This window comes from Xyrauchen texanus, chromosome 35 (assembly GCF_025860055.1).
Source record: "Xyrauchen texanus isolate HMW12.3.18 chromosome 35, RBS_HiC_50CHRs, whole genome shotgun sequence".
Lineage (NCBI taxonomy): Eukaryota > Metazoa > Chordata > Actinopteri > Cypriniformes > Catostomidae > Xyrauchen > Xyrauchen texanus.
Genome location: NC_068310.1, coordinates 34,646,359 through 34,669,554, shown reverse-complemented (window position 1 = coordinate 34,669,554; position 23,196 = coordinate 34,646,359).

Here is a 23,196-nt window from a genome sequence, read left to right as displayed (position 1 = left end):
TCCCTATCCAAGCCTTTGGTAGCTATTCAGCTATTTTTCATATATTTCCACCCATGCCTGCTTTATTTCTGCTGGGTGTTCTAAATAAATCCTTACTTCAAATCTCTCAATTGTTCCCTCAGTTGTGGTTGCAGGTACTCTCTCTCCGCTGTCATTTATATAGAATATCACCTTACTTTCTCTTTCTACTTTTCTTATTACACTAGTTACTTCCATGGCCACATTTCTTAAAATAGTTACTCCCAAACCCACTGGCTCTACCAACGTGTCCCAATAATGAGCCACTTCAGATTTCAAGTAGGGAATCTTCACCTCCCTGACTGACACTTTCAGATGTCCCCTGTATATATCCATCTCATCTCTATGGCCTGTTTTACAGAGTGTAGTTATGTGATCCACAAATGGTTTGGAATTTATATCCCTAGCTGCAATTTCCAACCAGTTAACAAATGGCCACTCCTGTTCTATTTCTTCTAAATTCACCACCTTAGTTAAGGCTCTCATTAACTCCTTCTTCTTTGTTATAGTTAATTTTCTCTTCTGCCCTGTGTAATCTATGTACTCTGATTCTTTCCAAAAATGATCGCTGATTCCCTTTGACTCTATCAGCGCTCTTTCCAATTCTTCGGATCTGCGTTGATCTCCAAATCTTACAAAGCTCGCTTGTCTCTGCATATTCTTTAGTCTTGTTCACTGCAATGGAAAATATTTTGCCTTTTCTTTATCTTTTTTACCAATTATTCTATCTCTTTTCCTCTAAATCTCCCCTTCCTCTCACTCATGGGGCTGTCTGTTCAGCCAATCAATGAGCGAGAGCAAGGCAGGGAGACATCAGAGAAGCAGGTGCCGTTTTGTGTCTTTATATTTGTTCAACAATTGTTACATTCATTTCACTGTTTCAATTAATTTTTCCCATTCTTATTCTTATTTAGCATTTCCTTTTTGCACCTGATTCTCTGTAATATTCTGCCTCTGCACACAATACATCATCAACACTGTAATCATGCATTTGAATAAGCACAGAAACAGCATAATTAGTACTGTAAGCACACATGCACCAACAACAGTTAGTCATGCACATTATTCATTATCTCAAACATGCACATAGTTCAACAATTCCCCGTTTTCTGCACAGTCCGGGTTCCGTCAAACACTGCAATAAATAACTTAATCTAACACCTGGAGGAATTTTGCGGGAATTTTCACTTATCCACCCGTGTTAGGATTTTCACCTGTACAGGATTTTCAGCCACTCTTCTGGCAAAACCTTGAATAAATGCACCTAACCGGGAATTTTCACGCGCGTCGCTTCTCGACTCACCCCCAGGCTTTTTCTACCTTCTTCAAATAAACTTTCTGAAACTCTCTTTAAACAATCCCACCCCCCAATTTTTGAAACCTGGAACTCGCCTCTATTTTAGCCAATTAGTCCAAATTATTCTATGTCCGGACCAGCAAAAGTCTGAGGGAAGTCACTTACTGGGACTTGCTATCACAGATCACACAAGATCACCTTAAGCAAAATGCTTACCTCGATTTTGTGGCGCCGGTGGTCTTGTGTAACTCGTCCAAGCCGTCCTGTCAGTGACCTTTCGTCCCCTTTGACCTCACTGCCGTCCCTTCGTGGTTGCCAGGAATATGTTGTGGAAAATCGCGATGAATCTCTCTAAGTTGTAAGAAAACTCTCGGAGTCTTGAGTTCCAGATGCCAAAGTTGTTTATTGAACACCAACACACATGACCAGTCAGCTGTCTGTTCTGGCAATATTCTTCTAAGTTCTCAGTTATATACCTTATGTTTATCTTTTACCCATTATCTCTGACCAATGGGATTATTGCCCCCATCTCTTTCCCTCGCCACCAATATGTTTTTTTTTTTTCCTTCGTTAATTAAATATTGGTGGAACATGCCTCATCTATCTATTTTTAAAAAACATACATCAGCTGGTAACTTCACATATTTTGAACACATGTTATAGTTCATGGTAAGAACTCTTCAACAATAACCTTAATGAAAGAAAACGCCAGCTGTAAATATATACATTCATCTCATTAGAACAAGACACCATTCATATAATAATCTTAATGAAAGAAAACACCAGCTGTAAAGATATCATACATTCAGCTCATTAGGACAAGACACCATTCATATTATAACCTTAAAAGTATCTTTGAAAAGATACATGCCAGCATGAAGGAAACACACCAAGGACTCACATCAGTATACTATTGATTAACAGAAACACATTTTGTTTTTGAAGGTTTTTTAAAGGGATTTTAAGGTATACACCTGTTGCTCAAGGATATCAACCAATATCAACCATTCTTTGTGTTCTCTGCAGCATCAACACTTTTAATAACCTCATATGCTCTCTCCTGGGTCACACGAAGGCCTGGAAACTCATATAAGTATTTTGATATATAAAAACATACTAGAATATTGAATGATATATAAAAACATACTAGAATATTGAAAAATATACTATAAGTAACAAGAAAACGAAACAACTTGTGTGTGTGTGTGTTTATATATATACATAAATATATAATACATATATACACACCAAGCCAACATGCTTGCTTTGTAATCAGATTACACCCAACACAGCTAGTAAGTGATAGAATTTGTAGTTTATGACCAGTTTGAGGCTTTTCTCTGTTCAGCAAAAGCTACATCTTCATTGAGCGGTGTGGCACTTGTTGTTTATGTCTGCAGTAAAGCCTCCACACCAAGAACATTATATGATGTTCACAAAGATGTGAGGGTGACATTTTTATGTGCCTCTGTGAGATGGAATGGCCATCTAGAGAGAAGGAGAGAGCATCTCCTTCCATCATTGTGAGCTGTTAAGATGTCAGTGTGCCATGAAGATGCACTTCACATCCAGTACTCATTGCATGCTTAGTTGTTTTATCTCTGGGATTATGGTGTATATTTACTGTTCATGTAGAATATGCATGGTTGCAATAACCATATTTTTACATATTCTGAAGATGTGAGTGGTGCTTGCCTGAGCAAAACTCACTACCAAAATGTTCCAAGTGGTTGCCAGTGTTTTTCTTTGTGGTTGCTAAAGTATTCAGAGTGATATTTAGTGAGTTGCTAGGGTGTTTTGGTTGGTTGGTAGATGGTTATTCTTTGGCCCAAGAGCTCATCTCTAAATTATCTAATTGTGTTGGTTTGACAAAGCCAAAATACTGTTATTTTTCCTACCTTGTTTAGGATTTTACCAAAATTTCAGACAGTAACTTCTAGAGCTTTAAAGCTATATTTACCAAAATTGGTACAAATATTCAGTCTGTTCTAGCTTAGTGTGCTTTGTCTTCTCGAACTTATCAGACTTTCGGTTTTCCTGCATCTGACCTTCAAAGTGGACAAAAATACCGTAAACGTATATTAAACTGTCTGTCTGTCTATCTATCCTTTTCTGTTGGACCTATAAAACAATTGAAATGTAAGCTTCTTAAACTATTTTAAACTTTCAGACAAGGCTTTGTCAAGCCAGCATCAATGTCTGTCATGACAAAACTTGTCTAGTTATAGTCTGGTCTCAATAGCATGGTCCTTTCTTTAATGCAGTCTCTGGGATGTGTTTGCCAGTTTTATAATCGGCCAGGTGAAAATCACATCTGTCATAGCAAAATCATAGCTGTGCCAAAGATTAATACTTGGGGTTAGGGGTTTGTTCAGATCCATGTGCAATAGTTGTGATCCTTCCTTTAGCAAGTATTGTATTTTGAAATCATATTGTTGATATAACTCATAATAAAATCACCAAACTAGGCAATATAAATTATTGGCAGTGTCTCAGCCTAGCTACCTACCTTGATAGCATTCTTAGTCATCAGCGAATGAGCATAGGATGCCCAAATCTTCCGTCCAGCTGAGCATCTCTCTAGGTTTTGTGATATAGTCAATAGTATTCAGCATTATCTCTCTGCTGGGCTTGTCCTTGCTTAGACAGTATTTCGTTAATAAAATCAAGTGAAAGACAACCTAATGTGCTACTCTACTATTAATGGCAATTAAAAGCTGTTAAAATACAAGGAAACATATCTGAGATAGAAACCGTTTCACTAACAGATTAATAAAGCTCACAAACTAACTGTAGTTATCAAGCAGCAGGTCACCAACGTTGTGTTGTAAATTACTTCAAATCATGTTGATCACAGCATTCTGACTAAAAACATGGTATCCTGTGTGTTTTTCTCAATTAATCTTGATTTATTGAGGTTGAAAAAAAAAACATCTGAGTATTTTAAGGGATTCGGTTGGTTTGATTCCAATTAGGACAATGTAAATACTGTGCTTTCAATTAAACCTGGATGTTGCAGGTTGCTTGGGTGGTGAGGTAACTGCCAGTGTGAATATTCTGCCTGGGCTTTGTGATGGTAGATTGGTTTTCTATAATACAATGATGCCAACTTGGAATGAGCCACAGTTGTCATTAAAAAAAAAGAGATTAAAATGACAGAACAATTGAATGCGTTTACATGTACGATCTTACACTGATTATGCTTAAGCCGGCAACATGTAAGGTCATGTAAATGCTTTAAACGGTTTTATTTTATTGCAGTGAGGTTAACAGTTTAATAAGCAAAAACTGATCAGCACACATGGATTTCTGCCCATTACCCAGATGTCTCATTGCATGTTACTGCCGTTCTTACCAGTTTGTCCAATGCTTTCAAGTGTGGGTTTGTTTTGACGTTAACAGCAGAGAATAATTTAATGGTCTCAATCCAAAATCTCATGTGAACAATGTTTTCTTGCATTGTCAGAATATTTTTTATATGTATTAGCATATTGGTGCACGTGTAAACATGCTCAATAACTGCAATAAATGTGGTATTTTGGTGGAAACTATGGTTACCGTAGTGGATTGTTGTGGTCAATAGCTACCAAATCCATCATTCACACAATTGTGAGTGCACACATTATTTTTAAATGCTGTTTAAAATGTTAATTTTGTTCTGAGAACTAATTTTCACGAAACCAAAGACCAAACGGTTGATCACAGTAAAATCTCATAACTACTACACTTTCTGTTCTCTTCTCTCTCTCTCTCTCTCTCTCTCTCTCTCTCTCCCCTTGAAAACCAATGTTTAAAAAAATAAAAGTAATCCAGAAAGCAGGAGGTGATATTTAGTCCCTGTATGGACTAGAGAGAGACAGAGAGAGACTTGGGCTATTAATTGATTTTAGGTAGCCAAATTAATATTTAACAAATGTTTAGGGATATATTTAATATTAAGAATGCATTTATTGAAATGATGTTACTTTATATAGGCTACAATATGGTCTGATTTCTATCCTGAAAATTCCCCAACATGGGAAAAAATGTAATGGTTTGTTTTGGGTAAAGCAAGTCTGTTAGTTTGAGCTTCTTTTTTCAAACAGGTGCCTTGTTTCTCTTGTAAGATCTGGAAACACTGCAACTGGTATATCAACCACCCTTAGCACAGTGTAATGTCATTTTTACCCTGCTAAATGCTATTAACCATTCCTATATGTTGTTCTAACTGGTTATCATTTGGAAAGGAGGGAGCGGAATAAAGAAGGAAAAAAACAAAAAAGCACTGTTTCTGCTCTGAACAAACCAAAAGGAAAAACATTGTGATTGTATTGCCTGGTATAGAAGCCCATAGATGTGGCTGTTATTCACTAATGCCACTTATACACTAATTATGTTCTCAAACATAGTAACAGTGTAAATGGAATTATCAATCAAGTTATACATTCACATTCTGCTGTACAGCTAACTCTCTCTCTCTCTCTCTCTCTCTCTCTCTCTCTCTCTCTCTCTCTCTCTCTCTCTCTCTCTCTCTCTCTCTGCTTTTGTGACAGCTTGATTTTGTGGTCTCTCAGTGGGCAGCTCAGGGCAAAATGATGGGCTTCTTAATCTGAGCTTTTCATGGTGTCTGTCAGGGCCAGAAATGGGGGGAGAGAGTCTGTGTCCTAGCTTTTGGAAACGGTTGTCTGACCTGACCATGGTTAGCATCTCCTATTAGACAGAGACTTATCAAGCGTATCTCCTTTCTGCTGACAGTGTCACACACACGCACGCACGCACGCACGCACGCACGCACAAAGAGCCTCATATGCAGACATGCTCTGATAAAATGGCATTTTGTCTTCTTCCCAATCCATCTCTTCATTCTTACTCTTGTCTACATTTCTTTCTCTTTTTTTCTATCCTTCATTCTTACCTGTATACTGAATGCAGTAGTCATGTTGGTGAGGAAACTATATATATATTCCACCATAAAATATGTTGCATTGCATGCAATTATAATACACCACAATACTACATATTCATGGTTACAGCTTTAAAGATTAAAATGCATTCTGATTTTATTTATAATGTGTTGTCGGCCATGTGTTCTAGACATTAAATATGTCAAACAAGTCATATGGACTACTTTTATTATGCTTTTTCATTTGACTGTTACTGGTTGTTGTATGCTTTGGTTGTATGGAAGACAACAGCATGAACATTCTTTAAAATATCTATTTAGTCTTCCACATAAGATAGAAAATCATAAGCATTCAGGACGACGTGAGGGTGCATGTGTAAACGATGAATCGCTCCAAATTCTTGCTAAATGTAAATTATTCCTTTAAAGGTATAACTATGAATAGATAAGTATTATTAGTGTGGTTGCAATTGTTTACGAGAAAATATAACTGCTTATAAGGTGTATTTTAAGCCATTATGAATGCATTAAGTATAACGTTCTACTGTATATTATATATATATGTATACATTTTCAAAAATTATAGTAGAAAATACAAATGTGCATTTTAAAAGCAGTAGCAACATTAATGCACAGTTCAATACTGTATATGACATTCTGACAACATGGTATATATATTAGCTCAAAAAGTGGCTCACGGCATCATTTACAGCAGTATTAAACCACACTAGAGTGACTGCAGTTGAGTAAGACCTGTTAAGCGAGGCCTATTGAGGGATTTCAGCTGGAGAAATAAACTTAAGTGCTCTGTGACAGCAGGTATTGTAACAAAAGAAAACAAGAAACTATAACAACATAAAGCAAACTCGGCTCTCTTGATTAACTGTGTGGTTAAAATAGCTGCAAGCGTTTACAAATGCATCTGTTGTGCACTAACAAAGACACCCAGGTGGGGGGGTCTGACCTATTGTTCGGTCATTTATTGCCAACGTTCAGGATTGATTCGGCAGATAAAATATTGCCTGTTTGGAGGAAATAACTACTGTTGAATTATACATTCTGTTTGCCGTTAAGGTTATGGGTTCACATGCTATTTCATTGGTGTCTGAAAAATTCTGTAGAGAATTTTCTGTTTTAGAAATACATTATGGGATGTGATACACATGCACAAATGTGTTTTATATAATTGTAGGGACTCTCCATAGACTAACTATAATTTCCATCCCCGACCCCTGAACCTAACCCTCACAGAATTTTTTTTAACATTTACAACAAAAAAAATGTATGTATGTTTAATAAGCTATTTCCCTTGTGGGTACCACTGGCTGGGCCCCCTACAAGGTATCTGATCTCCCTATCCTAGTTGGGACATTTGTTCCCCACAATGTAGTGTAAACATGTATAAATGCTGTTTTGACACATTTAATGCAAAAAGAATATCCATCTTCTTTCAGAGTAAATCAGAGGCTCTCTATTGAAAATGATCTAATATTATGACAGAAATAAAATGATTATTAATTACAGATCTCAAGAATGTAAATATAGACACAACAAATACAATTCTCTCATATTAGATTCTCATATCAATTAGATGCCAACATTTGACATTATAAATGTAGGTAATACACGAATAACCTCTATGTGGGTATTTTCAGCATCTTTCAAAATGTCCTAGTTCTTAAATGTTGTTGTTATTATTATTATTATTATTTCTTCTTCAATATATTTAAAGCTGAATAGAAAATCACACATTGAAGTGTTCATATTATTGTTTATTTCAATAAGAAATTACTGGCATTCAATAGTTAATATACTGTATTAGTAGTACATATAATAAAATTTAATGCGTAACATTGATAATTGTAAGTTGCCTTTTTTAAGAGCAATTTTACCTGATCTGAGCCTAAACATTTTTTTTTAGCTGTTTTCACAGTTATTCTCCTTAAACCAAAGCCAATCCTGAACAACTATAAAAAGAGGGAATTCTGTTTCCAGGATTGACCATAAAATGACTAGAATTCGATGGCATATAATTCACTTTTTCCTTTCAATATCATGGTGTTCAAAAGCATGCAAATACACCTGACTACATTTGGTTACATCAATGAAAATAATGTTTATTGTCAGACCAGGTAAAAAAATAACAAGTGCACATAAACATTACAGTATGACCTCATCATTGTTATGTTTGCAATAGAGTACATATTCTATTCTACTTCAAAGAACTTCCTTGGCAACGGAGTAGATAATGCTGTTTATAACAAGGTTGCAGGTCTAAGCGGTTCTCTGAGCACACAGAAAACATTTACACACCTGCTGCTGTATCGCATCTAAATTTTTAACCAACAAAACCGTATTTGATATTTATTGCCTTGCATACATTGCATACAAGTTTCTCCTCTCTTGCAACATCTGATTTACATAGTTACGACACATTTAAATAGCATGATAACATAAACTCCTACATTAACCTATACACTCTGTCGTGTGTGTGTGTGTGTGTGTGTGTGTGTGTGCTGAGACTATTGCCAAGACAGTGAAGTGAATGGGGAGCAATGGATGGTTTACAGAGTGTCTCAGGCTCACCAAATACAATTTTTTCTCTTCAAACAATCACTCTGTGTCTCGAAGGAGCCCCGGGCGCATTAATTGATATGATTAGCTGTAAGTGGCTTCTTCACAGCTATGTTATGCCTGTTTTATTGTAATTAGATTTTTTTTTGGATGTCTTGGAGGAGCAGAACTTACTGTAAATGACTGCATGTTGTCCCTCTGAAGTGTTCAATCAGGCGCTCATTAGAGGTGAAAGACAGATTCATCTTTTCTGATTTCTTTCTCATCTTCTCTCTCCTGTTTTCCACTTTTCCATCATTCATCTAAAATGATTCGTCGGTGGAATGAAACAACGAATCATTATGGGGTGTTGGTGTAATAATCATTGGCAAAATGGATTTTGGAAAGTTGTTCAAACACACTGATGTCAGGTTTTCCACTTTGCAAACTCTTTCTGGCATGTTCATTCGCTAATTTGCTACTGAAAGGTCAAAGGTCTAGCTTCGCCAAACAAAATGTCAAAAATGACTATTTTCAAACAGGTTTCTCGGACACTCTCCCCAACTTCCATTGGTCGAAAACAGACAGTCCTTTAAACTGTAACTGGCAAACTACCGACATATTCTGCAATCAGTATTCCCTTTCAAGTCAGCTACTGTCATGGCGGTGAAACAGTTAAGAGAATCGTTCTTGGCAAGCTAGGTCATGTCCACACTATTATGTTTTTGTTTGAAAATAAATACATTTTCATTTATGCCTGTTTATGACCTGCAGATGGACAGCTCCCATCTGTGATTTCACCAAATGTTCACCCAATTTTCTTGGTTCATATCTGTACTTGTTGGAATTTCGTGTGTTTGATGATCCAAACTCAAGTTATTGTCTCTGAGTCAGTATTTGTGAGTTTCTGCATGCCATGTTGAAGGTCAAAGGTAATTCTATATCTGTCCATTAAAGCCTATTCATCCTCCATACTGACACTCGCATTTCTAGAGCAGCTGTCAGATTACTGATTTCAATACTGCTTGATTTTGCTTCCATTTTTGCAGTGGTTGAAGTATTGGATGATTTAGCTTTGTAGTTAAAGATCTAAGATGGTAACCATGAAGTCGTTGGTTCAAATCCCACAAAACACTTGATTGCAGGTTGATCCAGGGGATTCAAGGAATATTCTGGGTTCAATACAAGTTAAGCTCAGTTGACAGCATTTGTAGCATAATATCGATCACTACAAAAATTGCCTTTCTTTAAAATAGCAAATACCTAGGTTACAGTGAGGCACTTACAATGGAAGTGAATGGAGCCAATCCGTAAACATTAAAATACTCACTGGTTCAAAATGGCCACGGCACGTATACAATGAGTGTTAATGAAATATTCCTGGTTCAATACAAGCTAAGCTCAATCGAAAGCATTTGTGGCATAATGTTGAGTACAACAAACATTTATTTTGACTCAACCCTCCTACAAGCAAGCAAAATCGAGGTTAAGTGAATGGTGCCAATTTTTTTGACTGTTTAAAGGCAGAAATGTTAGGCTTGTAACTTTTTATAAAAACACTTACATTAACACTTCTGTTAAAACTCATGTATTGTTGTTTAAATGGTAATTTTTACAGTCGTTTTAGGGTTTGTTGACTACATCGTCATGGCAACAAAGTTGGAAAATTGGCTGTAACTTTACACAGAAATTGTTAGGGGATTTTAACACACTATAATCCTAATTAAATGCATATTTTTTGTGTTGTGGATATACTTTTGAAAAAGTTAGTATTTTACCATTTTAAAAAATTTGCCCCCATTCACTTCCATTGTAAGTGTCTCACTGTAACCCCAATTTTTGCTTTTTTTTTTTGTTTGTTTTTTTGTAAATGCTGTAAGAGCTTAACTTGTGCTGAATGCAGAATATTCCTCTAAACTCAATCCACCCTTGTAGAAAATAGTGTATCAAAAATAAAGAACATTTTCAGAAGAATATGTGAGTGGTGCTTACCTTTGCGAAACTCGCCACTGCAATTCTATGGTGTTGTGGGTGGTTGCCAGTCCATTGCTATGTGGTTTCTTGGGTATTCTGGGCAGTTGCTAGGTGGTTGCTAGGGCTCATTGTCAAAATAGCCCACTTTTAATTATGTGATATTCTGGTCTCCATGGCTTGGGTCCCTCCTTTCTTTTTGCTCATTTTGTTGTATGCCAGGTGGAAATCTTGAGTCTGATTGCTTGGAAAAGAAATGGCACACCTCTTCTCAACATGCTGTGCGATTTGAGGTATTTTTCAGGCCCATAATACAAACAATGTGTTGAGGTTTAAATAATACTTGAGGTTAGGGCTTTGTCCAAATCCCTAACCTTATTTATGAGCAATAGTTACAAAACACAGGACAAGACGACTCCATCAGAAACAATAACACTGCATTTATGCATGCCCTCTCCTGATTATATACAATAAAAAGATGTTATGACTCATTATGAATGTTTAATGAAATCTAATAATTTTTAGTAAAAAAAATAAAGTCATGATCCTCTTTCACAGTCTCCTGAAAGCTTGATTCATCTCCAGGCTGCTCTGTAAAGTAGCGAGTTTGTGTAATTGGTCGATAATGGGTTTTATAGGATGTGTTGTCATAAAGGAGGGTGTTTTCGTTTCATGTTAAACACTCATTGAAAGCCGACATCCATTTCATTGTACCGGTTACGGTTTAAGTACCCTCTTTGCAGGTGTTTCCTGAATTCTGGATAACAAAACACACATTTCTGCCCCCACTTTGATTTGGTGTTCATGTATTAAAAGCCGTAGATGTAATGGCAGTTGCTCAGTGTAAAGCCTATAGTGTCTTAATTAGCACAAATTGTGCTGTGAAAGCCAAGTGCTTGAATTAGCCATAAAAAAACACTCAGTGCATTAACATGCATCATAGAGGGGAAAAAATGGGAAATACAATAAACAGATTTCAGTGTGTTAATGACAATGCATACTCAAATAGAGCTTGAGTTTGTTAAGGTAGACAAATAAAAACGTGTACGCATATCTGCTTTTTTTGTTTTTTAAATAATAGCGATTTAGAGTCTTCAGCTACTATTTGCATGTACAAATCCAGTGCACAGCGCGAGAGAGCTGGAGTAAGTTAATATGAATGAATGAGTTCTTGACAGAGGGGGCTGAGGACCCCAGGGTTTGACTGGTCTATTCAGCAGTAATTTTACTCTATAAAGGGCTGGCCTAATCCAGCTCCAGACAAAGCGGAGTAGCATTAGAGACACAAAAGCTTTACAAAGACCCTGAGTACTCCTCATTAAACAGCATGCAGCTCTTCACGTGAACACTAATAAAGACCTGCACCACCACCACCACCCTCTTATCAGCAGAAGAGAGAACTTTCCTCTTTCCCATCTCATCCTCTTTAAATCCGCCCTGATACTTCACTTATAGAAAGCACTCTTGCCTTCTTCCATGGAAATGCCCATTTAGGTTTTGTCCCCGGTTTGGCTTTTTAAATTAATTCCTATTTTACAAACAATCAGAATGCCCCATCAACCTGTAAATCAAGAGGGCCTCTCTAAAAGCCAGACTTATGAGATATTAAAATGGAGGGATGTAGCCGCTTCACTCCATAATGCAACTCAAATATGGCTTTTGTAATCTAATAAGTGGAATTGTAACTCTCACAAAAGTTTCCGGATACTTAAATGCATTTGAAATTAAGCTCATAATAGGGGCTTTGCAATGTAGCTTTTTCATTTTCTGAATTTGATCTTTTGAAATCAATGTTTTGCTACTTTTTCATTTTTGGGAATGGCTGAGATTTAAAGTGCATTTATAGACCCCAAAACATACACATGACTGATTGGTCTCTTAAAAGTCAAGTCATTTCCCTTCATCCTCCCAAGAATAACGAATTAAAACCAAATCTGTGAGCAGGTGCGAGCGGCAGTCGTCATTGATAGGTGAATCTCGCCGAACAGCATGAGAGAAGTGTTGGAAATGAGATCCTGCTGCCGGACCGCTTTACAAACCAGACCGGCCTCCTCCTCACAATATGTATTACAAATTGGCTATTTGTATTCAGACTCTTCAGGGGCCCGAGGCACCGAGGGCACATATTCCCTTGGGATGGAGGGTCTATAGCGGGGTCTTTTTAGCATCGTGTGGGGATGATGGGATGAGAAAGGCCGGTTATGGAGGAAAATTATGTCACGGGAGTGCACTGTGTCATTAATGCCACCCTCTCTTTCCTGACTCTCTCAGGGGCCTCACGCGCTCTCATCAGAATGCTAATTTACCACTTAAGAATCCTCCCCCGTGCGCCCCTTTTCAATGGACTTTTGGTGAGGAAAAAAGATGAAACGCACGCACAGCTCGAGTGCACAGATGCAGAGTGTCGCCAGGCACTAGTGGTGCCACTCCTCGTCCATGTGCATTCAACCCCAATTAATTAACCCGTGGGGCTCAAAGCAAGCAGGTACCCCTGTGTGGTGAGTCTCAGACTTTTAAATGCGCATCTCATTTCTCAATTGGCTGCTCTGGCCACTTTTGTTAAGAGAGGGGACTTTTTTTTTTTTTTTTTTTACCTGATTGCCTCCCTTCACTTATCCGACATGGGCTATGTTCAGAAATCTAGTGAACAGCCTGCATAGGCAACATTTTAAAGCTTTATAGGCACACACCGGATATAACAGCTGTTTATAAAGTTGGCAGGAACATAATAGACTAATTTAAAGGAATATTCTGGATTCAAAACAAGTCAAGCTCAATTGACAGCATTTGTGGCATAATGGTGATTACTGTCAAAGAAATGGAATCGCTCAACCAGTTCAGGGTGTGTAGACCCCCTTTTTATCAATTTCGTACATTTTATACGTATCTCACAGTACAGGAGAACACAGATGTTGATTACCTCAAAAGATCATTTCAACATGTCCCTCCATTTTTTTTTGTTTTTTTTAAAAGCAAAAACCGAGGTTAAAGTGAGGGACTTCAATGGAAGTGAATGGGGCCAAAAGATTTTTTAAAGGTTTTTTTAAGGTTTAAAGAAATGTGAAGAGACTAATTTTTTATAAGCATTTAAAGCTTTCTTCTGTTAAAGCTTGTGTATTATTTGAGTTGCAAAATTGTTTAAATATATGTTTTTACGGTCGTTTTAGGGTTTTATGTTGTTGAGGTTGTAAAACTGGATGGAACTATGCAGAAAAGGTTAGTAATCGATTTTATGACACTTATCAAGTCAACGTGCATATTGTTTATGTTTTGTAGCTTCTGAAATGGTGAGTATTTTAACGTTTGCTGATTTGGCCCATTCCAGTCTGATGTAATGAAAATTACATGACTTTGGCAATATTTTAAGCAAATTAAATTACATGCTTCATTACACATAGCCTACTTCCCTACAGTTTCACAGTGAAATATCCTGCGGGGGGCGCCAGAAGCGAGTGAAACAGTGATTTAATCAGACAAGGTTTTCAATGTGAATTGCAACTTTGTCTAGCAATTATGACATTACCATGCAATTGAAATATAGTCGTAATTGAGAGACAGAAAGTCTGAATTGCCTTTATTTTTATTTCGTGGCAGTATCAAGGCACCTTATCCTTTACGAAGGCAAATCCATAATCCAAGATTGTGCAATTTGTTGTAGGGGCCTTTCACACAAAATGCATTCGAATATTTTTTTTCCTCCCCAATTTGGTATACCCAATTCCCCATGCGCACTAGGTCCTCATGGTGGCGTAGTGACTCACGTGTGGTGTAGTGATTGAGTGCCTCAATCCGTGTGGCGGAGGATGAATCTGAGTTGCCTCCTTGTCTGAGATCATCAATCTGCGCATCTTATCACATGGCTTATTGAGCGCATTACTGCAGAAAACAAGCACTTGTGGAGACTTCACGCTATTCTCCGCAGCATCGACGCACTCCAGGTGTGGTAGTCAGCATCTTTACTTGCTGTGCAACCCAGGTTCCTCCACAAAATGCATTCTTGCATCCATCTACAGTTTTTATTGTTGGTCTATGTAAACTTTCATCAAACAGATGTCTTTGGTCATAAGTGGTGTGTTTTGGAGACATCGTGTCAAGTTAAAGCATTTTAGCCTGGGTGACCATCTTTTTGGAAAGCTGGTGACTATGTAGACAGTAGCCTATGCAGTTAGCTAGTTCGCAAGGTTTTGGAACAGAGCCTTAATCCCCCTCTTGATCCTGCCTGAGAATTAATACACTGAGAAACAGCTCATGAGCAGGCTGGAATTAAAACGCTTTCTTTTGTTTGGCCCCTGCATGATCCCTTGACGGATTTCAGATGAAGGGCACAAATAGAGAGTGATAGCGCTCTAATTGCGGGCAGTTGTCATATGGAGATATTTGAATAGAGATTACGGAAGCCACTCCACGCAGATCCACTCCCGCTTAGAGAAGTAAAGTGATGAGAGATCAGGAGAAACTGAGGGATTACACAAATGGACTACACTTACCCAATTAACACTCTAACAAGAGACAGAACACACTGCTTAACATCTCAATAGCGCTGTTTTGGGCTATTCAGTCTATCTCGTGCCGCATATCTAATGCCAGATTAGCAATAATAAATTTTTTGTAATCCGGATGGAGAGGGGAAAGTCACCCCATGAGACTCTTCCTTGTGAAATTAGATGTTGGGGTGTTTAAACTGATGGCAATTTACTGGTCCATGTGTTTATGTAGCGTTACAAAGTAGATCTATATTTTAAATAGGCCTAGGTTTTTTTCGGCGCTTACAGGAGGTTAAATGTAAAAAATGGTCTCTTGGTCTCTTTATGTTTCATGTACCCACATAAACTAAAATTCTTATTAGTTAAAGAAGCAATAGGTAACATTGACATCAAGCATTTAAAATGAGTTCAAATTCAAAATATTGGATAGCTGTCTCCCCCGCCCCCTCTTCCCCAGATTTGAAGCTCACATGGGTTTCCAGGTTGAGGACACACAACAGGAACGAGCAAACTGACAATGGCAAGCGACGAGTCTTACACCTGAAGTTGATCAGCTAATGTATACGTTTGCAATGTTTTACTGTTTGCAATTTATAAATCAGCTCATGTGGAACTCTTGTCAATGTTAACTAGACATATCGCTGTGTTTGCTCGCTAACTTGTTTAAAATCTGGCTTCCTGGGGTGTCGAAATACTATTGGGAAATGAGCAGTAGGCGGGATCACACAGGCTAAAACAGAAATTCCAGCCCAGAATGGACAATTCAAAGTAGAAAATACTAGTGATGGGAAGTCTGATTTTTTTTCTGCAAACTGGTTCAAAAAAACGATTCACCAGATAATTTACATCATCACGTAATGACCCCACTATATATAATTCTAATACACTGGAGTCGTTGAATACTCGCACAAACACAGTCAATAAAGCAATACTGTTTCTATTTGATTAAGTTAGTGCTGTGGCTCAGTTGGTAGAGCGGGTCAGCCGCTAATTGCAGGGTTGGCCCGGCCCGCACGACTCCACATGCCGAAGTGTCCTTGGGCAAGTAACTGAACCCCAATTTGCTCCCAAAGGCAGGCTAGCGCCTTGCATGGCAGCTCTGCTGTCATTGGTGTGTGAGTGTGAACGTGATCTTACAATACATCCTACATTAAAGATTTGGAACTAAAGCACCCAATACTGACATTGATATACAAACGTGGATGTTCTACTTGTGTTTAAAGCATAAAAAGTTATTAAACTAGTCTTAATCAACTCACCCTTTTTACAGAAACCATGATCCAGCTCATCACAACTTCAGATATAATCTGCATGCACAATACTCAGTAGTAAAATTTGTTTACATCTCTCGACTGAAAGGTTTCGCAACCTCATTCAAGTCCTCGGTTCACACACACTCATCAGCATTTCTCAGTTCAGTGTATTGTTGACTCGAGAGCTGTTGCGACCCAAGAACTCAGTGCCATTTGTGAACTAGTTGGAGCGGTTAAGAGTTGGCAAAAGCAGATATCACCAGTTCTAGGATCATATTACTCCCGGTTATCAGCTCATTTCGATTTGGAGTGTCAGGCACATCCGAGAGATAGGTTAAGATAGAGTAACTTGTGGATCAGTGTTGACTCAAGCCGTGAACTGTTTCAAACGATTCAGTCCGATTTGGTGAACTAGTTCAACTCATTCACTAAAAAGAACCAGTTCAAAAGAACGATTAGTTCACAAACTGGACATCTCTAGAATATACTGGCTGTAGCATTGTTTTCGAAGAAGCCAGTTTTTCAACTTAGCATGTTTCCTAAATCTCTGATAACAAATTATGATAATTTTATTCTTTAGTACAGTAAATATATCACATACTGCACCTTTACACTTTGTTTTAAATTTCAGTTAAACTTTCAAATTAGTTTCTAATCTGAAATGGTGTCACTGTTTGTTTTCTCCATCGATAAATGGATAGATGTGCTGTAAAAGTGATAATCTGCAATTTATACCTTAAAGAGCCATTTCTACTTGACCTAACCCTTAAAAGTTTGTTGTTTTGTTGTTGTAACCTAATATAGTTAGGGTTATTAAGGCATATTAAATGACATTTTTGACAAATTAAACAAGTTGATTATGATGTTTCCACATATAGCACATTATAGGGTAACATTTTAGAGATAGATGGATCCATCCATCCATATAACTGCAAGAACATTATCTTGTAAATCTTATCTGCAACAGACCCATGGAAAGAAAAGGTGTTGTTTTTTTCCTTGTCCGCAGGGGTGTGTGTGTGTGTGTGTGTGTGTAGAGAGAGAGAGAGAGAGATTAGCTTCACTAATCATTGTGTTTGAAAAGCGCTGATTTATGGCCGTTGTTGAATGCGGGCCATGATGAGAGGGCCGGTGGTAAGTGTATTTGGATGTCTCTGTGTGATGGTGGCGTAAATAGGCGCTTTATTTATTGCCCTGCTAGGGCCCTCCGCGCGGAAGAGCGCCTCCCTAAATTGAAATATAGCGCGAGTTTACTCTGCTGATTAGGGCTCGAGCGCTGCAGCCGCCCAAGGCTATCATCAAACAGAGAACAACACGAGCTGACACCTAATTGTGGAGGGATTAATGTGCGCGGAGTGACAACAAATAACCCCGCGTGTCAGCGCGAGTGACTGGTGGCGCACAATGGATGGGGCTCTGGCCGTTGGGTGTGAGGCCACGTGGGAACCTAATGTCGGGTAATCCGTGATAATCCTATAAACGCTTGATTATAGGTGGTGTTACCCCCTATAGGGATTATAGGTCCTACTGAGAGAGATATTAATTCAGAATTCAATAGAGAGTGCATTGTGGGATTTGTAAGTGCCAATGCATGTATTGTAGTGGGAATTAATTGTGACTGGCCAAATGTATCATTCATACAAATAAGATATACATGTTTTGTATTTGCTCATGGTTGGGGAGCATTCTTGTTAGATGTTGCCTACTGTAAAATAAATTAAATTAAATCTCCAGTAGATTTTTATTTATTTATTTATGAGTTATTCTTGAATAGCCTATTCCGAGTTTAATACAAGTTAAACTCAATCGACAGCATTTGTGGCATAATGTTGATTACCACAAAAATATATTTTCTTTGAAAATAGCTAAATTTGGGGGTTACAGTGGGGCACTTGCAATGGAAGTGAATGGGGCCAATTTTCTGAGGATTTAAAAGTGAAGCATATCATTTTATAAAAACACTTGCATTCTGTTAAAACTTGTTTTTGAAATTATGTCATCATCAATTGGATAAAGCTTCACACAGACAAGGCTATTAAGTGATTTTTATCACATTTAAATCACATTAACACACTTTGATTACATCTCATGGCTGTACTTTTGAAACAGTGCGTATTTTAACATTTACGGATTGGCCCCATTCATAGTTAGTAGCTCACTGTAACCCAGATTTAATCGACATTATGCCACAAATGCTACCAATTCATCTTAACTCGTATTGAACCCAGAATATTCATTTTAATGACATTTATGATACATTTTTCTGCATCAATTTGGACTGAAATGCACTTCACCCCACTTAGGGATAAAATGCAATGTCCAACATAGGATCTTTATTAAGATAGTACAACACCATTTATTTTTGCAATTCACTTCAATGTAGGCCTACCAGAATAACAATTCAACAAATGGTTTGCAAAGCAGTGGCCTAATGTGACACTGGTAATGACCTATATGATTTCGTTTGTACTAAGCATGCCTGAACATTATCTTTGCAGGTTGACAATATTCCCAAAGTTTAAATCCTATATACCCCTCTCCCTTGAAACACACACAAAACGCCAATGAGAGTCCATGCCTCTAGCCCTGCGGATTGCAAGCACCTCTACAGACGTTCATCCATGCGTTACCATATAAACTTGTAATAAAATGGAGCCGCGTGATGACCTCTACCGTAATTCATCACTGAGCGAGCCAATGACTGCGAGGAGCCCTTCACAGACCGATAATTTGATTACTACAACATCTGTAACATCAATAATATCCGATGAGATTGTTTTGCACAACCAAACATGCCATGGCCATAAAAAAGAGAGAGAGAGGGGTCGAGAAGGTGTCATCTGTTAGGCCTCTGTCTCTTTGACATTTCACTTGCATTTCAAATTAGGTGAGCATGCAAGATTCGAGATTATCCACATGGCCACACCAGGGCGTCTGACCATGACTCTGTCCCATATGTTAATGATCTGCTCCAGGGTAATGTTCCTTGCAAAAGATAGTATAGTAGAGTATAGTATATTATAATATAACAGTCGAATGTTTGGAAACACAGATTTATTATTTTTAGGCCTGCTCTTTGCACATTTTAGAATATTTGAAAAGTCATTCAAACTATGAAACTACACTAATTAACACTAGAGTTTGAATGCTTTATTACATATAGAATATCAGTCTATCAGTTTTAGTATAGTAAAGCATATGATAATAGGTTTATTGTAATAGTATAGTACAGCATAATAATTTTAGTACAACATCGTACATAGGCCAATGGTGCACTATACCATGTTGTAAAAAATAAAAAAGTATACAATGCAGAACAAACAACAAATCATTCATCAAGACTCTGTATGGCCAAATGCCAGAGAGAAAAGATGTGTTTTTAATTGAGATTTAAAAATAGATAAAGTAGGAGCTGTTCTTATGTGCAGCGGCAAATTGTTTCAAAGCTTCGGGACAACGATCGCAAAAGCACGATTACCACCGCTGTAACCGGGACCAGGGAATGGTCAAAATCATCTGATCAGAGGGCCTAATTGGCCTTGAATTCTTATGGATGTGCAGGAGATCAGCGCCAGCCCATTCAGCGATTTAAAAACAAACAATAGCAGCTTAAAATCGATTCTGTAATGACAGGCAGCCAATGAAGAGACATTAAAATAGGGGAGATATGATCACGCTTACTGTCAGCAGCCTAGCGGTGACATGTTGGACCATCTTCAGGCGAGACGATGACGACTGACTGACTCCGATGTAGAGAGAATTACAGTAATCCAATCTTGAGGAGATAAATGCGTGAATCACCATTTCAAAATTGGTTTAACAAATGTATTGATCTGTTTGTCAAATTTCAAAGAGTTGTCAAATACTACACCTAGATTCTTCACCACCGGGTTACAAAAGGGCCAATGCTCCTCCGCAATTCACCAACATCCAAGCTTTATTATCATCTAGGTAATTAAGAAGGTATCCTAACACACACATTTGTGTGTCATCGAGGTAACAATGGAATGATATGCCATGCTTTCTAAAAATGGACCCAATGGGCAGCATATAAAGGGAGAACATAGTGGGGCCTAGAATAGGCCCTTGAGGAACCCCACAAGTAAGGGGGGCTGAGGAGGATGTAACATGACTAAGACTTCAACCAGTTAAGGGCAGTACCTTGGACAACCACTGACTCCTCAAGGCAGGAGATAAGGATTACATGATCTATGGTATCAAATGCTGCACTGAAGACTTTTAGCATAAGAACCACAGAGTCTCCCATGTCAGCCAATAGCAAAATATCATTAAGAACTTTTAAAAGAGCAGTTTGTGTGCTATGGTGTGATCTACACCCAGACTGAAAGAATATTTATCCAAGTAACTCTGCAATTGGCAAAGAGCAGCCTTCTCCTGGACCTTTGAAAGGAAAATCGGAAACGGTTTCTAAAAATTGATGCAAGTCCACTGCCCTGACCAGAAGTCCTTGGGGAGGAGTTCAGAAAAATTGGTTAAATCACACGTCTCGGTCAAAAATTTAAAATCCAGTTGTCGAGAGGTGATAAAATAATTCTAAATCAAGGTCTTATTTAAAAGCGAGCTTGCATTCACCAGAGCCAGCCTGGTGGCGACCGGCCTGTCTTTTACCTGAGAGACACGGCACAGCAGGCGAAGGTTGCGGTGGGAACTCAGTAAAGTTAACTGGAACAATCCACTGGTAAGGCAGTTCATTTTTTTTGTCATCAAAATTATTAAACTACTTCATTAATTAAGACCATTGTAATATGATAATTACGTAGTGACCAAAACAGATTAAAACTACTACTATTTTAGCTTCTTCAAAGTAGTCACTAACTAGATTACTGCTCTACATATTCTGGGCATTTTATCAACAAACTATCAACTTCATCCAGAAATGCATAAAACAGAATTGTGTAGTATAGTGACAGTGCATATAGTGCAGTATAGTACAGTATAGTGTAGTATCTATAGAGTAGACGTTTCAGAAACCCTAAGATCTGTGATTGGTTCGACTTAAGCACACTGACACTGTGGTGCCCCATGATTATCCTAAATCAGATTTCATGCTCCTCTATTGCTCTCACCTGCCTCATAATGAGTTGAAATCATAGGTGAGAGACACATCCCGTCTGCACGGTTAAACCCCCTCAAACAAATGCGCAGGAAACACCTAGAACTGGATAGAAATGTTTAGCCTAACCAGAGGAAGCATTGTGCTCCCTATCCAATCGCGTGATCCATTAAGCTCATTTATTAAACGCAATTTGCCTTGTGTCATTGAGTAGAGTAACGCCTCGGAGTTAAGAACGGTACACGACCACCGTGCGGGACAGTGGGGAAACACGGATCTGACACGCAGAATTAGGAGGCAATTAAGAAGAGCTGGTTCCTGGATAAACGGTGGACACCTATAGACAGCGCGGGGCGAGTGTAATGTCAGCTTAATTACTTTATTCTGATCTCTCTTTAGTGACACTATCACCCTCTGGAGCTCTTGTTGCTTGTGCATTGGCACTTGATCATTATTATTGGTCAGTGTGGTGGCCTAGTAGCAGAAATGACATACAGGGAATACCGGGGCAAGTTGTCACATTCATGTTTTCACATCAGTTCTCCTTACCAATTCGGATTTGAGTCAAAAGTCCAATGACACAAACACTTGTTTTCTTGTTTCACTTGTTATGATGTTTTTATTATATTCAGTTTTTATTATACTCCCTCCGAAGGCAGTATTTATGATGTTTGTAACACAGTATTGGCTTGGTTTTCACGTAGAAAAGGTGAATTATTTCAACCTGATCTCATGAATAGTCCTAGATCATTTACGAGGTGGCTATTTCGTGTGATGTCGCACGATTTTGTTTGCATAAACTCGATTTGTACGATTTGATCACGTGCAAATTTCCGGATGTGTAATGCGGAAGTAAGCGCGGGTTTTGCGCATGAGGCGTTAAGGACATGCTTATTAATATTATGCCCTTACAAAAACCCCTTATCTAAACTAGAGTGTGTAAACATGATAGGAAGCTGTCCAATGTAATATGCAAGTAATTGTCGCATATTAGATGTAAACAATGTCCAGTAACTTCATTGGCTGTAGTGAAAGTCGTGGGAATTAAAACGAGTGCAGTCGCATTATATCAGATAGCCAAATTTAGAAACGTGGCTACATATGTAAAACACTATATGTATGTTAAATGGTTTTCGCTTGTATAAAAAGTTATCTGTACTGCACATATGCAACATATCTGCAGTACGTATAGTGTCAGAAAAGCGCTAAGGTGTTTTGGGGAAAGTCAGCCTGGTGTTCATAAGCTGTAACTGCAAGACTTGCTGAGCCACAGGCCATCACCAAACACCTCCATAAAACTTCCCACAGCACAATAATGCAGTGCTGCTAAGAACTGTACTCCTGGACTTAAGGCATAGTTTCGTCTTGTGGCCCTCCGAAGGTGTGGTTTCACCACCTGCAGCAATTCAATTATCTTGGTCCTCAGATAGAGGGACAAGTGGGGAGAAATTTGTCCTTATGTAGGCATTTATATACACTACCTGACTTCTGGATCACCTGCTGTGCTCAAGCTGTAGGAGGTCTTTGTAAAGCCACCATTCTTGAGCATTTGATACACACAGATACTTGTTAGGAGAGTCATTAATACACCTGCTACTGATGCACCTAAGGAATGATAGAAATACCTTGGTGGCTAATAATCATCTAAATTAAGTGTTTCATCA